This window comes from Phyllopteryx taeniolatus, chromosome 13 (assembly GCF_024500385.1).
Source record: "Phyllopteryx taeniolatus isolate TA_2022b chromosome 13, UOR_Ptae_1.2, whole genome shotgun sequence".
In the NCBI taxonomy this organism is placed as follows: domain Eukaryota; kingdom Metazoa; phylum Chordata; class Actinopteri; order Syngnathiformes; family Syngnathidae; genus Phyllopteryx; species Phyllopteryx taeniolatus.
In genome coordinates, this window is record NC_084514.1 from 24,380,782 (window position 1) to 24,396,168 (window position 15,387).

The 15,387-nt window shown below is 44.2% G+C and overlaps 1 protein-coding gene across 6 annotated transcripts in view; it reads left to right on the forward strand.

Annotated features, from left to right (window-relative positions):
* Positions 1-15,387, forward strand: part of gabrg1 (gamma-aminobutyric acid type A receptor subunit gamma1) — an 80,865-nt gene that overhangs the window by 9,261 nt on the left and 56,217 nt on the right. The window lies entirely within an intron of this gene.

Here is a 15,387-nt window from a genome sequence, read left to right on the forward strand (position 1 = left end):
CCATGAGCCGACTCTAATTAGTTATACTATTTGGAATAAACTGTCACCATCATAAAATCCTTTATTAACTGCACAAGTAACATTATAACATTATTACTGCCATAGTGCGCAGGGGTGGCACGGTGGACAACTGGTTAGCACATTTGACTCACAGTTCTGAGGACTGGGGTTCAAATCCCGGCCTCGCCTGTGTGCAGTTTGCATATTCTACCCGTGCCTGCGTGGGTTTTCTCCGGGTACTCCGGTTTCCTTCCACATCCAAAAAACATGCGTGGTAGGTTGATTGAAGACTCTAAATTGCCCATAGGTGTGAATGTGAGTGTGAATGGCTGTTTGTTTATATGTGCCCTACGATTGGCTGGCGACCAGTGCAGGGTCTACCCTGCCTCTCGCACGAAGATAGCTGGGAAAGGCTCCAGCACGCCGGCGACCCAAGTGAGGATAAGCGCTACAGAAAATGGATGGATAGATAGTGCGCAGGTTGATTTTCAGCTGCTGGAAGTTTACATTCCATTGTCCTTCCTCTCCTATTTTGAAGATTTCTACAGTGGATATAAAACCAGCTTTAAACAAGTTTTCATCTCACGGCCTTGGTCTTAACTCATCTGGCATTACCTCAGTGTCAATTTTGACTGGCCTGGACTCCAAAGACTTGATCTTCACTTGTCTCCATTTATGCAGTCTTGAATATTATAGTAGAATTCACCCTAAACATTGATAAAGAGTGATGTACATGAAGCATACACAGGGAGGTGGAAAGGTATATTTAATCAAGACTCACTGCACCATGCCTTTTAACGTTCTGAACTGTCATACAAGTGAAAAAATTACATTTAATGCTCTTCCTAATAAAATAAAAACAACCATTTAGCAGGAGCTTTTAATCTCTCCTTAGTCTGAAAAGATTATCAATAACAGTGATCAGGGTATGTAACTTAATATGGTGAGTACCTGTTTGAAATAAAACACTAATTCATTCAGTCAGTCATTCATACATTCATAGGTTAAATGCAGAGACTATGGGCCTGAAGGTTTGCACATGCCACAAATGGACGCAAATTTTAATGTTTACGCAGACAGCTATGGAAGCTGATCTACAAACCGGGTGCACCGCAAATTGCGTCTCCCAGATGAGGTGAATTGCCTAACACTTCATTTTGCACTTCTGGGAGGAGTAAATGAAGGTAAATTAATTATGCGTAATGTGCTTCCTCGAACTTCAGACAAATTCCAGCAGCTACTCCACTCAGGGAGGCCGAATTTGAACCCTGGACCTCAGAACTGTGAGGCAGATGTGCTAACCAGTCTGTGTCTGTGTGTGTGTGTGTGTATACACACACACACGGCACAGTGGCCGACTGGTTAGCACATCTGCCTCACAGTTCTGAGGAAGGTGGTGCAAATCCCGGCCCTGCCTTTGTGGAGTTTGCATGTTCTCCCCGTGCCTACGTGGGTTTTCTCCGGGAACTCTGGTTTCCTCCCACATCCCAAAACATGCATGGTAGGTTCATTGAAGACTAACTTGCCCATAGGTGTGAATGTGAGTGCAAATGGTTGTTTGTTTATATGTGCCCTTCGATTGGCTGACAACCAGTTCAGGGTGTACCCCGCCTCTCGCCCGAAGATAGCTGGGATAGGCTCCAGCATACCCACGACCCTAATGAGGATAAGCGGTACAGAAAATGGATGGATGGATGGTAACAATGCATCCACTTGGCTTATCTGGGATGTGTGAAACAGCCTAATACCACACAACCAAGCATTTTACCAAAAATCGCCAAGAATCGCCACAAATCCACTTAAAAAGGCCAAAAACGGTCTGAGGCTAATGCAAGGCAATGCTGGGAATAGAAACAACATGGTGTCCAAACCATGTAAAGATGACCATTGCCAATGAGGAGCAGTGTGGTGAGTTCAAAGAGTGTCCAGACTTTCTTCGGCTTTGGCAGGGACAGCGGCGGTCTGGTGTGAGCTTGCCCATATTTGGAACTGGTTGCTTAGCACCAGAGGTTGGTAGTGACGTGATGCATTTACTCAGTTACATTTACTCAAGTAACATTTTCCATAAACTGTACTTGTCAGAGTACTTTAAATGCACCATACTTTTTACTTGTACTTGAGTATTTATGTGAAGAATGAGCAATACTTTTACTCTGTTACAATGATCGACATGCCGTTCGCTACTTTTATTTAATCATTCTTGCATGTGCGCATCTATTTTTATACTCCATCTTCGATTTCTGCATAGGGTGCTCGTTGCACCACTCAAACGGGATCACTAATGTCATTTGACCTCAATTCACCAATCAGACGACACAAGGCAATCACATGACCGCGCAGGTAGCCTTCGCGAGCCAATCAAAATGACTCCATCCATCCATTTTCTTCCGCTTATCCGACGTCGGGTCGCGGGAGCAGTAGCCTTAGCAGGGAGGCCCAGCCGTCCCTCTCCCCAGCCACTTCATCCAGCTCTTCCGGGGGGATCCCGAGGCATTCTGAGGCCAGCTGGGAGAGATAGTATCTCCAGCGTGTCCTGGGCCGTCCCCGGGTCTCCTCCTGGTGGGACGTGCCCGGAACACCCCACCAGGGAGGCGTCCGGGAGGCATCCGAATCAGATGCCCAAGCAACCTCATCTGGCTCCTCTCAATGTGGAGAAGCAGCGGCTCTACTCTGAGCTCCTCCTGGATGACCGAGCTTCTCACCCGTTGTCTAAGAGAGAGCCCGGAAACCCTGCGGAGGAAACTCATTGCGGCCGCTTGAATCCAGTATCTTGTTCTTGACCCACAGCCCGTGACTATAGGTGAGGGTAGGAACGTAGATCGACGGGTAAATGGAGAGCTTCGCCTTCCGGCTTAGCTCCTTCTTTACCACAACGGATCGATACAAAGTCCGCATCACTGCAGACGCTGCACCGATCCGCCTGTCGATCTCCCGTTCCATTCTTCCCTCACTCGTGAAAAAGAACCAAAGATACTTGAACTCCTCCACTTGGGGCAGGATCTCATCCCCGACCTGGAGAGGGCATGCCACCCTTTACCGACTGAGGACCATAGTCTCCGATTTGGAGGTACTGATTTTTATCCCAGCCACTTCACACTTGGCTGCGACCCGCTCCAGTGAGAGTTGGAGATCATGGCTCGATGAAGCCAACAGAACCACATCATCTGCAAGAAGCAGAGATGCAATGCTGGGGCCACCAAACTGGACCCCCTCTACGCCTTGGCTGCGCCTAGAAATTATGTCCATAAAAGTTATGAACAGAATCGGTGACAAAGGGCAGCCTTGGCGGAGTCCAACCCTCACCGGAAACGAGTCCGACTTACTGCCGGCAATGCAGACAAAACTCTGACACTGGTCGTACAGGGACCGAACAGCCCGTATCAGGGGGTTCAGTACCCCATACTCCCGAAGCACCCCCATAGGACTGCCCAAGGGACACGGTCGAACGCCTTCTCCAAGTCCACAAAACACCATGGAGACTGGTTGGGCGAACTCCCATGCAACTTCGAGGACCCTGCCGAGGGTGAAGAGCTGGTCCACTGTTCCAAGGCCAGGACAAAAACCACACTGCTCCTCCTGACTCTGAGATTCAACTTCCCGACGGACCATCCTCTCGAGCACTTTGATGACTACTTTTTACTTTTACTTGAGTCATATGTCTAAAGTAACAGTACTCTTACTTGAGTACAATATTTGGCTACTCTACCCACCTCTGCTAAGCACTCTGAAAACACTCCGCCGCCAAATGTGTGTGTGTGCGTGTATATGTATCAGTGATGCACCGAAATTTCAGCCGAAAATAGCCCAAAAATGCATTTTCAGTTTCGGACCGAAATACTTTTTTCACTGAAATAAAACCACCGAAATAACATGTCAGATGTTGAACACTGATGGCCGGCGCGAGTGTCTACACCTCAGAGTAAAGAACCATTTAGTATTAACAAGCAATGCTCTATAGAGATTTGCTGAATATCCAGTTGAATTGACTGGCAGGTCACTTTATTACACACACCCTACGCTCACGGTTTGATAATGAGAGAGTGCCGTAAATGTGAAATAAGCATAAATGTTAAATAACACATACATTCAACAAAATACCAGTAATGTAAAAACACATTTATAACAAAGATGAACGTCTTTTTTACTGTAATATTTCAAATTTGCATGTCGCGATGAATTTCAAGAACCACGGGCCTTTTCTGTCATCATGCTCGCGGCTACTAGCCCATACGGACCGTCCCTATTGTCGCCCAACCTCGCTGCTTTCCACTGTTCGTGGGTGGAGTGCTTGTTGCTTACCATTTTGCGCTTCACCCGCTACCTACGAGCTACAGCTAATACAGCTAAATACGATGCCAAGCCATGGAGGTGAATGTGCGCCTTGCGTTTCTTGTCAGCGCAGCATAAGTCACTAATTATTGCCTGCATGATCGCGAATAAACTACACTTTTAGACAAGTATCGTAATAACCAAGAACAGGCGGGGGATAAGACAAGAGACAAAGGGGAACACCATGGTAATCACTAAGCTATCACATGAAGTCATAAAACCCCAAAATAAATGATTATGTCATGGTCTGTGTTTTGGTTTGGGTTGTGTTTGGTTTTGTTTCATGTTTTCCTGTGTTCCATGTTTTTCATGTCTTGTGTGCTTATTTAGTTATTGTGTCCACCTGTTCTCGTCAACCTTCTCCCTTGTCGACCAATCAGCTCTCTCCAGCCACTCGTGTCTTGTCCATGTGTTCCTTGTTGTCTTGTCAATTTATGTGTATTTAGTTCCCTGGCTTCTTTCAGTCCTGGTCGGGTCATTGTTATTGTAGTACGTCATTGTCTCTGTCTGTGTCACGTCATAGTTGCCACTTGTGTCGCTCAGTTATTTCACCAGTCATGTTATGTTTCTTGTTTTGGGTTTACTCAAGTGTTTCTTTGTTACTTTGTGTTTAGATTTTGAACTTTGTTAATTTAGTATTTAGATTTTTCCATGATCCTTGTTTTCCTTTGTTTTTGGAATCAAATATAATTTTTTGATTCTACTGCGTTGTCTCCCTGCTTCCCTGCACTTGGGTCCTCCACGCTTTTGCCTTGCCTTCCTTGCCTTCAAAAAACCCCATCGTGACAGATTGTGTGGTACAGTACGCTTATCACATTGGTCTGGCTGGAACTGTGTTGCAGCCAACTTTGAAGCGCAAAATAGCAGGCAAATTAGTACATTTATAGATGAAAATACTGTAATATATGACGCTAGACAGCCATAACAGGGACCGGAAATTGAAAAATAACTAGTATGTCACCGCTGCTACATCACTTGAGAAAATGAACCTATAATTTAAAAGTACATTAATACAATAAATCTTTATAATATAAGATAACCTTTATTAGTCCCACAATGGGGAAATTTGCATAATATCAGCAGGAATAGTGGATACAGGAAACACAAAAAAAGCATGCAAGAGAAGACATTTGGCTGCAAATGCATCCGCCAGGTTTACAATAACAGATATTGAAGCTATAATTTATTAATGATGACGATTATAGCGTAATGAGTATGTTGTGAAATTGAAGAGTATTCAGATTTTTTTTATCCCGTCACATAATACATTGGAATAACTGTCCCGCGGTAATGCTCTTGACATAATTTTAAAAATATGGAAATTAAAATTGTTCTGGAAGTGAATTTCTATAGCATATATGTCAAACTCAGGCCTGGGGACCAGATTTGCTTTGCTTTGCTAGTGTGTTGGCCCATCAGTCTAGACTGGCGAGCGCTCCATGCCTTTCTGTTGCAGTCATTAGCAACTATGCGACCAGTCTCCTCGAGCAAATTTACACTTCCCGTTCCCAAAGATGGCCAAATGAAAGATGAAAAACCGTTTAACTTCCAAGACAGGTTGGAGGCAGATTGTCTGTTCACTAAAGTAAAAGACAGATCTGTTTGTCGTGTGTGGAGCAACGTGGTTGTAACAAAGAATATCACATAATTGAATTAATGTTTTTTTTTCATCCCCTTTATCAACTCCTAGGCAAGGACTGTAAATAGTTTGAAGTTTTATTGAAGGACATTCTTATTTTTAAGAATTTTTCTTATTTAAGTCCTTGAAAGTCAACCATCACTGCAGCCCTCCACCAGTCGGGGCTTTATGGCAGAGTGGTCTGACGGAAGCCTCTCCTCAGTGCAAGACACATGAATGACCGCATGGAGTTTGCTAAAAAAACACCCGAAGGAGATGGTGACAAATAAGATTCTCTGGTCTGATGAGATTAAGATAGAACTTTTTGGCCTTAATTCTAAGCGGTGTGTGGAGAAAACCAGGCACTGCCACCTGACCAATGCAGTCCCAACAGTGATGCATGGTGGTGGCAGCATCATGGTGTGGGGGTGTTTTTCAGCTGCAGTGACAGGACGACTGGTTGCAATCGAAGGAAAGATGAACGCGGCCAAGTACAGGGATATCCTGGACGAAAACCTTCTCCAGAGTCCTCAGGACCTCAGACTGGGCCGAAGGTTCACCTTCCAACAAGAGAATGACCTGAAGCACACAGCTAAAATAATGAAGGAGTGGCTTCAGAACAACTCCGTGACTGTTCTTGAATGGCCCATGCAGAGCCCTGACTAAAACCCAATTGAGCATCTCTGGGGAGACCTGAAAATGGCTGTCCACCAACATTCAGCAAGGAGGAAATCAGAATCAGAATCATCTTTATTTGCCAAGTATGTCCAAAAAAACACACAAGGAATTTGTCTCCGGTAGTTGGAGCCGCTCTCGTACGACAACAGACAGTCAATTGACAGAGAACACTTTTGAGACATAAAGACATTGACAAAAAAAAGTTAAGGGTTGCTAGTTATCTGGTAATGCTGGTACTTTTTTTTTTTTTTTTACAATTGTACAAAAAGATGCATAGTCCTCTAGCACTTAGAACAATTCGAATGACTAATATTGCAAGAGTCCGGTGCAATGACCATTGTGCAAAGGGCGCCGAGACTTCAAGGAGTGTATGCGGTTTAAAGTGACGAGTAGTGCGATAATCTGGGACAATGTTCGTTGTGCAAATGTTGCAGATACTCCTCAATCAGTGTGCAAATGGAGCAGATGCCACTCTGGCATGAGTGGCCAGTATTGGTCAACAACAGATATGCAAATAGTGCAGCGTGGCAAGGCAACTACAGTGAGTGCATAAGTAATGTATAATTGGCCCCACAGAAATGTGACAACGAACTCAAGTCAAAAAATTGCCAGCATGTTGCAATGGAATTGTAGGTTAGCTGTTTAAGAAGTTGATTGCAAGAGGGAAGAAGCTGTTGGAATGTCTGCTAGTTCTAATTTGCATTGATCGGTAGCGCCTACCTGAGGGAAGGCGGTGGAAGAGCTAGTGACCGGGGTGCGGAGGGTCCGAGAGGATTTTGCACGCACTTGTCTTAGTTCTGGCAGCGTGCAAGTCCTCAAGGGTGGGTAGGGGGGTACCGACGATCCTTTCAGCAGTTTTGATTGTCCGTTGCAGTCGGAGTTTGTCCTTTCTTGTAGCAGCACCAAACCAGACTGTGATGGAAGAACACAGGACTGATTCGATGACCGCTGTGTAGAACTGCCTCAGCAGCTCCGGTGGCAGGCCGTGCTTTCTCAGAAGCCGCAGGAAGTACATCATCTGCTGGGCCTTTTTGAGGATGGAGTTGATGTTGGTCGCCCACTTCAGGTCCTGAGAGACTGTAATTCCCAGGAACTTGAAGGTCTCGATGGTTGACACAAGGCAGCTGGACAACGTGAGGGGCAGCTGTGGCGAAGTATGCCTCCTGAAGTCCACGATCATCTCTACAGTCTTGAGCGTGTTCAGCTCCAGTTTCTGTTGGCCGCACCACAGCTCCAACCGCTCCGCTTCCTGTCGATATGTAGACTCGTCACCGTCCTTGATGAGGCCGATGACAGTGGTGTCATCTGCAAACTTCAGGAGTTTGACAGTCGGATGCGCTGAGGTGCAGTCGTTCGTGTAGAGAGAGAAGAGCAGCGGAGAGAGGACACAACCTTGGGGCGCCCCAGTGCTGATGCTGCGTGTGGATGAGGTGGCCTCCCCCAGCCTGACCTGCTGTGTCCTGCCCGTCAGAAAGCTGTAAATCCACTGGCAGATGGCAGAGAATCGCCAAATCCAGGTGTGAAAAACGTGTTGCATCATTCCCAAAAAGACTCATGGCCGTATTAGCTCAAAAGGTTGCTTCTACTAAATACAGCATATGGTCTGAATACTTATGGCTGTGTGATATTTCAGTTTTTCTTTTTTAATAAATCTGCAAAAATTTCAAGTCTGTTTTATCCTGTCAATATTGGGTGCACAATAAACCATTGTGACATCGTTAAATCATACGACAAAAAATATACAAGGACGGGAACAACAGCATGGAACAATAACACACAACGCCGAATGAACAGGATGTTTGGCTTGGGTGACGTCACAGCGCCAGAAAGAGACGAAGACCGGAAGGCGCGGGATGCAGAAGGCGCATTCTGTATCACATTTATTGATTTAACTGCTGTATATCTGCTATATCATCACTTTGAAATGTCAGTGGTGGTTTGTAAAGGACTTCTTGAGTTATCAAGAAAAAATTTAAAATCTTTGTCCTCAGACCTTTAAGCAGCAAAAACAGCCTCTTGATTTTTCAGTAGATGAGATATCATTTCCAGTGTTGAATTCCTCCTTGTGGCTACATCCTGCATGAGTTGCTCAATTTCTTGCTTGCTTTCTTCCCAGCCTTGATTGCTCCTGGTGTAGTTTCTCTGTATTAGCTGTGTTTAAAGTGACCCACTATATTGCGACATTTTGCTAATGTATCACTAAATCGGCAAGGCTAAAAGTGATGGCTCTTTGCAAGATATGAGCAATACAAGGCATGTGTTGAAATGGGAGGTGTCATGCTGCAGCTTTCATTGTTTGAGCACTGTCTGTTCCAATTGTTGTTCTTTTTGTAGAAGTCCCCATTCCTCTGCTTCTTTATTTTTCTTTTCCTTTCGGCTTGTGCCTTTAGGGGTCGCCACAGCGAGTCATCCTTTTCCATGTAAGCCTATCTCCTGCATTCTCCTCTCGAAGACCAACTGCCCTCATGTCTTCCCTCACGACATCCATCAACCTTCTCTTTGGTCTTCCTCTAGCTGTCTTGCCTGGCAGCTCAATCCTCATGATCCTTCTACCAATATACTCACTATTTCTCCTCTGGACGTGTCCAAAACATTGAACCCTGGATGTCCCTCGGATGAGCTCATTTATAATTTTATCCAACCTGGTCACTCCGAAAGCGAACCTCAACATCTTCATTTCCACCACCTCCAGCTCTGCTTCCTGTTGTCTCTTCAGTGCCACTGTCTCTAATCATGGCTGGCCTCACCACTTTTTTATACACTTTTCCCTTCATCTGAGCAGAGACTCTTCTGTCACATAACACACCTGACACCTTCCTCCACCTGTTCCAACCTGCTTGGACCCGTTTCTTCACTTCATGACCACACTCACCATTGCGCTGGACGGTTGACCCCAAGTTTTTAAAGTCCTCCACCCTTGCTATCTCTTCTCCCTGTAGCCTCACTCTTCCCCCACCACCCCTCTCCTTCATGCACATATATTCTTACTTTGGCTAATCTTCATTCCTCTGCTTTCCAGTGCATGCCTCCATCTTTCCAACTGTTCCTCCACTGCAGATCACAATGTCATCTGCAAAAATCATGGTCCACGGGGGTTCCAGTGTAACCTCATCTGTCAGCCTATCCATCACCACTGCAAACAGGAAGGGGTTCAGGGCTGATCCCTGATGCAGTCCCACCTCCACCTTAAATTCGTCTGTCACACCTACAGCACACCTCACCACTGTTCTGCTGCCCTCGTACATGTCCAGTATTATTCTAACATACTTCTCTGCCACTCCAGACTTCCGCATGCAGTACCACAGTTCCTCTCTGGGTACTCTGTCATAGGCTTTCTCTAGATCTACAAAGACACAATGTAGCTCCTTCTGACCTTCTGTACTTTTCCATCAACATCCTCAAGGCAAATAATGCATCTGTGGTAGTCTTTCTAGGCATGAAACCATACTGTTGCTCGCAAATACTCACTTCTGTCCTGAGTCTAGCCTCCACTACTCTTTCCCATAACTTCATTGTGTGGCTCATCAACTTTATTCCTCTATAGTTCCCACAGCGCTGCACATCACCCTTGTTCTTAAAAATAGGCACCAGCACACTTTTCCTCCATTGCTCAGGCATCTTCTCACGTGCTAGAATTCTATTGAACAAGCTGGTCAAAAACTCCACAGCCACCTCTCCTAGATGCTTCCATACCTCATCAGGACCCACTGCCTTTCCATTTTTCATCCTCTTTAATGCCTTTCTAACTTCCCCCTTACTAATCATTGCCACTTCCTGGTCCACCACACTTGCCTCTCCTACTCTCCCTTCTCTCTCATTTTCCTCATTCATCAACTCCTCGAAGTATTCTTTCCATCTAGCTAGCACACTACTGGCACCAGTCAACATATTTCCATCTCTATCCTTAATCACACTAACCTGCTGCACATCCTTCCCATCTCTATCCCTCTGTCTGGCCAACCTGAATAGATCCTTTTCTCCTTCTTTAGTGTCCAACCTGGCATACATATCATCATATGCCTCTTGTTTGGCCTTTGCCACCTCTACCTTTGCCCTATGTCGCATCTCAATGTATTCCTTTCGCCTCTTCTTGGTCCTCTCAGTGTCCCACTTCTTCTCCTTTCCTGCCAGAAGATACACCAAGTACTCTCCTGCCTGCCTCTCTGATCACCTTGGCTGCAGTGGTCCAGTCTTCTGGAAGCTCCTCCTGTCCACCGAGAACCTGTCTCAAGTTTTAAGCCGGTTGCCCTTCCTGACGCAACCCTCTGCATTTATCCGGGCTTGGGACCGGCCTACAGTTTGCACTGGCTTGTGCCCCCCGTCGGGCTGCATTTCTGCTATCGAGAGAATATCCTCTACACATTTTCAGCACAGTGTCTTTGGATTGATTGTCTTCTGCACAGGCAGGGCAAAAAACTGTAGATGCCATATTCCGTCTGCGACATCAGCAATGTGTGCAGAGACGTAATTTGCATTACTAACATAGGTCGAATGATCCCCAATCAGAGCGACATATTGAAATTTCTGCAATCCATCCAATTTTGCTTGCTTTTTTACAGAAGCGTATTGCATAAAACTTGGATAAAAAAAAAAAATCCTGTTTTTCTGAGTAATTTTTTTGAGGACTATGTTTTTCTGACTATTTATTTCTGTTTTTCGGACTAATTTTTTTCCACCTGTTTTTCTGACAATTTTTTTCTGTTTTTCTGACAAATCTTTTTTCCACCTGTTTTTCTGACTATTTATTTTCTGTTTTTCGGACTAATTTTTTTCCACCTGTTTTTCTGACTCTTTTTTTCTGTTTTTCAGACAAATTTTTTTCCACCTGTTTTTGTGACTATTTTTTTCTTTTTTTCTGACAAAAAAAAAATTCCACCTGTTTTTCCTGACTATTTTTTTCTGTTTTTCGGACTAATTTTTTCCACCTGTTTTTCAGACTAGTTTTTTTCCAACTGTTTTTCTGAATATTTTTTTCTGTTTTTCGGACAAATTTTTTTTCTGAGTTTTCTGAGCCGCTTCTCCTCACTACACATCAAACTCACGCGAGAACCTGCAAACTGCAAGTGACTCTTTGTGGACTCACTAATGGCGGATTACTGCTGGGCCAGTGGTACATACGCCGGTGAAGGCGATTCCGGCGCCACAGTTGCACACCATGCGTGTCCAGTATTTTCATCAGTCTCCTGATCGTCTCTTGAGTCACCACGTAGCCAGCCTGAATGCATTTTAAATGGTATCCGTGGAGCATACCATATCTGTCCAACTGATTCTGGACAAACATTGCTTTATTTAGCAGATCTGAATGGGCTTTTCTCCTGAACAAACGCAAAGTCCGCAGGTGCCTGCGTAATGTCGACAAACTAATAATAATACCATCTATGTGACTCAAAGACAGGAGTATCTCCCAGTGTCTTAAACCCAAATCAAAATAAAACTTGATCAAACTGAATAAGCCGGTCATGTTGCTTACTACGGATTCCGCAAAGAGTCACTTGCAGTTCGCAGGTTCTCGCGTGAGTTTGATGTGTCCCGATAACTCAGAAAAAAATTAGTCAGAAAAACAGAAAAAAATAGTCAGAAAAACATTCATCCATCCATTTTCTGAGCCGCTTCTCCTCACTAGGGTCGCGGGCATGCTGGAGCCTATCCCAGCTATCATCGGGCAGGAGGCGGGGTACACCCTGAACTGGTTGCCAGCCAGTCACAGGGCACATAGAAACAAACAACCATTCGCACTCACATTCACACCTACGGGCAATTTAGAGTCTCCAATGAATGCATGTTTTTGGGATGTGGGAGAAAACCCACACAGGCACGGGGAGAACATGCAAACTCCACACAGGATTGAACCTCGGTCCTCAGAACTGTGAGGCTGACGCTCTAACCCGTCAGTCACTGTGCCGCCGTCAGAAAAACAAAGCCCTCCAAAAAATTACTCAGAAAAACAGGAGTTTTTTTTTTTTTTTTATCCAAGTGAATGCAATACGCTTCCGTACCTTTTTAATGTCATAAAGTAGAATTTTTCCTCAAAGTCTTTCTGCATGGTACTTGAAAACTTGGATCGCATGTCGCTATCTGTAGGCTAGCACATTTTTTTCTTAAAATCAGAATCAGCTTAATTGGCCAAGTATGTTACAAGACACACAAGGGATTTTTCTCCGGTAGTTGGACCCACTCTAGTATAACAGAAAACAGCCACTATGAAGAAATATACATGTCAAACAAAAAAAGTGTGTGGAGTCATTGAGCAATGAAAGTGTACCACTTAGCGTGGTGATACTGATATAATGGCAATTGTGCAAATGATGCAGTCCTCAAGAAATTTAGAGCAATTTAAAGTAACTAATACTACAATGTTCCATTACAGTTGTTGGTTGTTTTAAACAACAAGCCTTCCAACATGTTGCACAGTCACTATTTTCACTCATTGTATTAAAAAAAAAACATCCAGACTTTCAATATCGGCAACAATTACACCCCAGAATACATAAAAGTTCAATGAGGAAATATCCTCGCCTTGTCAGGCTGACGTGTCCCAAATGTGGGCAGGCCAAAATCTTGCTAAAAAGCAAATATTTCATCAGAAAAGGAGCCTAAAATTATCACTAAGTCATTTTTGGGGGGATTTTATTTCTGCAGGCATCTTTGTTAAGTCCACAACTATGGAATAAGTGTCAATGTTCTCACCATTAACTTGGTCCTTTTGGTTTTCGAGGCTGTGCCTTGGCAACTCGAAGTTTCAGCTCCTGCCACAGATATTCTATGGGATTTAGGTTTGGAAACTGGCTTGGTCACTTCATGACTTTAATGTGCTTCTTCATTGGCCACTCCTTCATTTCCTTGGCTGTGTGCTTTGGGTCATCGTCATGCTGGAAGCCCCATCCACGACTCATTTTAGGTTTTATGGCTGAGAGAAGGAGGTTTTCAACCAGGATTTCACGGTACAAGGCTCCATCCATATTTCTCTCGATGCGATGAGGTTGACCTGTCCCCTTGGCAGAGAAACACCCCCAAAGCATAATGCTTTCACCTCCATTGTGTTCTTGGGGTCATAGTCTGAATTCCTCTTCTTCCAAACACAGCGAGTAAAATTGATTCCAAAGAGCTCGATTTTTGTCTCATCTGACCACACCACCTTCTCCCAATCATTCACTGAATTATTCAGGTGTACATTGGCAAACTTTGGACGTGTGCCTTCTTGAGCAGTGGGACCTTACAGGGGCTGCAGGATTTAATCCATTACGGCCTAGTGTGTTACTAATGTTTTTCTTTGTGACTGTGGTCCCAGCTGCCTTGAGATCATTAACAAGCTCCTCCCGTGTAGTTTTGGGCTGATGCCTAACATTTCTCATGATCATTGACACCCCACAAGGTGAAATCTTGCGAAGAGCCCCAGACCGAGGGAGATTGATAGTCATTTTATGTTAATTCCATATTCTAATTATTAACAGTGTTCTTCTCACCCAGCCTCTTGCCAATGGTCTTGTAGCCCATTCCAGCCTCGTGCAGGTCTATCATGTTGTCCTTGATGTTCTTAGAAAGTTCTTTGGTCTTGCCGGTGATGGAGAGGTTGGCGTCTGATTCTGTGAACAGGTGTCTTTTAGGCTTTACACGATCAGGATTTTTGGGGCCAATCACCAATCACTGATCAGCGAGTTTAAAAAAAAACGATAACCGATCACCGATCTGATCACAAGATTGAGCAATGTGTCTATTTAAATGACTTGTTCATTTACTGTATAGACTTGTGTAGAATGCCGGCATGTTTACGTATGATCCTTAGTGCTCGCACTTGCTTGCTAGGCTACATAATGTTTTGTTGCCTGCTTGCGAGCCGTATCGTATTAAAAGTGCGTGAACATAACGCAAGCAATCCTTAAATTAATGTCTTCTCCCGAGCACCGGTGACCACCACCACCACACGTTTTTTCCCCATTTTGTTCTTTTTTGACCAACAACAGTACACACGCGATCGATTGTTGTTGTTGTGGCCGTGGTAACGAGTGTATGTGTGTTGGAGTTGACAAGATAAAGCCCAGTGATTGTAAAAGACGGGATGCGGTGGTATCGGAATACAAGACTTTATTGCAGTAGTCTGACATAGTGCATTCGTGGAAGACCAAATGTGTCTTGTAGTCTAATCCAGGCATTGCATGTTGTTTGTCTCAGACACATTGTCTGTCCCACACCGCCGACATGTTTTAAAAAAAAATACTTTATTGGCGGTCAGATATTTACAGTACTACATCAAAAGACACGCGAGAAGGCAAAAAATAAAACAGCTTTTGGATTCAAATATACTGTACACGATGGCGACGCGGAGTAAATGTCTTTTGCGGAGCCGATCAATGACGTCATTGATAGGATGACATTAAAGCCGATCAACATAAAATGCTAATTATCGGCCGATTCCGATCAAGCCGATCAGATGGGTGTTAAGTCTAGTGTCTTTATACAGGTAAGAAGTTGAGATAGCTATCTTTCATGCATTTTACAACTTTGGATTAGGAGTACTTTCTTAAAGTGGGAGGACTAGTCTGCAGCCAAAATTCAAATGGGATCAAATGTTTCACTTAATGAATTACAAATATATTTTTATCCTTTTTTTATTTAAATGTGATTTTCTTCATTTTATTGGAGATATTCTATTTCTTACTCTTAACAAAGCTCTGCCTACCATTAATATTATATACCGCTGATCTCTTTGTCAGTGGTTGAACATACAAAATCAATGAGGGATCAAATAATTATTTCCTCCATAT